A 2,870-nucleotide genomic window follows, 5' to 3' on the forward strand; every position below is an offset into this window, starting at 1 on the left:
CTTATATACACAGATGTAGCACTTTGGGCAAGGCCAAAAGCAGGGTTGGGATGCATTATTCTTGATGCTACTAGACACATCATCTTGTTGCCTTTGATCACTTGTTCCCTAGCTCTCCTCCCATTGGAGAGGCTCTTGTGCTTTGATTGACCCCTTTAAGCTGCTCTTCAAGATGGCCTTAGGCATGTTGTGTGCCATTCAGACTACATAGTTCTTGTTAAAAGCCTAAATGAGGTTGGGTTTCATTCTCCATTTGAGATTTCATCCATCATTTCAGATGTTCAAGTCTTACAAACTTGTTTTGAGTCTTAACTTTTTATGTTCATGTTATTAGATCTTTAAATGTTGTAGCCCACTCTGTTTGGAAGTCCCCATTTCTGAAGGATATTCTGAATCTTGTAATGCAGCTTTCTCCTTTGGATATTTAATAAATTCCCCTCTTTTGTGGGTCTTTACACAACAAAAAAAAAAAATGTGATGTTAAAACTTCCAAATATGGATTCCATATGTTCTAAGTAAATCTATCGTATGAACTAATTGTTCCTATATCCAAATAATTTGGATTAAACCAAATTAACAAGTGAAACAATCAAACTTTGCCTCACTAAGCCAAATGGGATACAAAAGATCTCACTAAACTAACAAGTTAGGGCCTACCTCTGCCCAAAAATCCAATTAGCCTACTTCCCCTTACTCTTTATTTTATTTATTACACATAACCTGAGAGAGTGAACTCTCTCAATTCCATATATATCATATTTCTCAGCATTTCAAAACTAACTATGAACATCAAATCATGTAGCAGTTTATATGCAAATTTAGTAGCATAAGGAAAAACGTAAATATAAACTCACTTGGGAAATCGCCCTGCCATTCTCTCTCTCTCTCTCTCTCTCTCTCTCTCTCTAATCCCATTGGCTTCACCCCAACTTCAATCCACAGAACTTCGGTCTCCAGTGTCACACATAACATACATACACTGATATACTACCATCAGGGGAGAAATGTCCTATGTTAGCAAACTCCACCACTTCTTTACAGCAATGTATATATATATAGGGTAAGAGATTGCTACCCACTAAGAGACTGCTACCCACTTGCTCAGCCACTATGTCAGGTGGCAAACCAATGGAAGGCCACCTGGAGACATCTTCAGCACTTGGAGCAAGGAGCAGCGCAATCTTTTTGCGCCAACCTATGTCTAGGCATAGATACAGCAAACAGGTAGCATTCTTTTTCACATAATAAAGGCAGTGTGGTCCTGCACTAGCGTGGGACCAATGGGAGCACAAGTGGAAGCATCAACAACGGTGGGGCGGTCATTTCGCTAGCCCCTATATTTGGTTGTAGGTCACACTGCCTTCTACGCTATCCTTTTATAGATTCCTTTAACCCCTTCTCACATAATAAATAGTGGGGTCCATAGTCTCTTATGTTGACCATGTAGACCCCATATAGATGATATCATTTTTCTACTTCACATTGATATAGTGTAAATTTCTTCATACACTGCCGTTGTAGGAAACCCTTTTTGTCACACCCCACCTTCACTCACCTGAAGTCTAGTGACATGGACACGCACACGTGTCCACAATCCATCCAGGATCCACGATACAGTACTTTAAGTTCATAAAGCTATGGAATGATTCTACGATCATATAGATAATAATAAATCAAAATATACACAACTGGTGATATCTAATGATATTTAACATATTTAGAACGTTTTCACATCGGAATCAAAATTACAGTCATGCCCCTATGTCTATATCTGATACGTACAAAAAGAATAAAAAAAATAGAAGATGATACTCTCATCCTCAGCATGCTCCATATGCATAGTCATCACACACTTATCCATCCTCATGCTCGACCAGCTCCTCATCCCAGAGGTCACCTCCGTAAAGAGTTGAATCTTCAGCCATGGTTTCCGAAGGGTTCCCTGAATCAACATCTAAAAAGGAGGCAACAACGGGGATGAGCTTCCACGAAGCACAGTGAGGGGTAACACACACACAAGCAATCATAATTATCCAAGAAAAATGTAATAATATAAATATCCATACCCAACTACATCAATATGAATGCAATTGTATGAATGCGATGACATGATCCATTTATTATCAAACAATCCTAAATAACAAATTCTAGGTCCAGAGTGTGATCAAACTTGAGAATGCAGTATCGGAATGACCCACAACCTCGGTAACCAAAATGACCCACAACCTTGGCCATGCTGCACCCACGAGCATGACCATACACTCTCTTAGTTTATGGCTAGCAATATTGGAATCTCCCATAACCTCGATAACCGGAATGGCCCACAACCTCGCAGATGCTGCACCCAGGTTATTTTCTTAGCCTAATATAATCTAGCATGATTCATTTCACATCATAATTACACGGTGATTATACTTGGCAATGCAGTACTAGAATCTCCCACAACCTTGGTAACCGGAATGCCCCACAATCTCAGCCATGCTGCACCCACGGGCTTGACCACACAGGTCTTAGTTTATGGGCATGTAGTACCGGAATCTTCCACAACCTCGATAATCGGAATCTCCCGCAACCTCGAACAAGCTGCACACCGGGTTATTTTTCCTAGCCCAATGCATTCTAATATGTCATAACACATTTTATTTATACACACACACACCCTGGGCATGCAGTGATGTCGGCACCAACTGTTGGCCCCTTGCACCCCCCAGTCTCTACATACACAACACACTCACCCTGAGCATGTAGTGCCGTCGACACCCACCATTTGTCACCCTGCACCCCATTCTCCACTCACACACACACACACACACACACACACACACACATACACACTCACCCTGAGAATGCATTACCGTCAACACCCACCG

The sequence above is a fragment of the Macadamia integrifolia genome, chromosome 2, assembly GCF_013358625.1.
Source record: "Macadamia integrifolia cultivar HAES 741 chromosome 2, SCU_Mint_v3, whole genome shotgun sequence".
Lineage (NCBI taxonomy): Eukaryota > Viridiplantae > Streptophyta > Magnoliopsida > Proteales > Proteaceae > Macadamia > Macadamia integrifolia.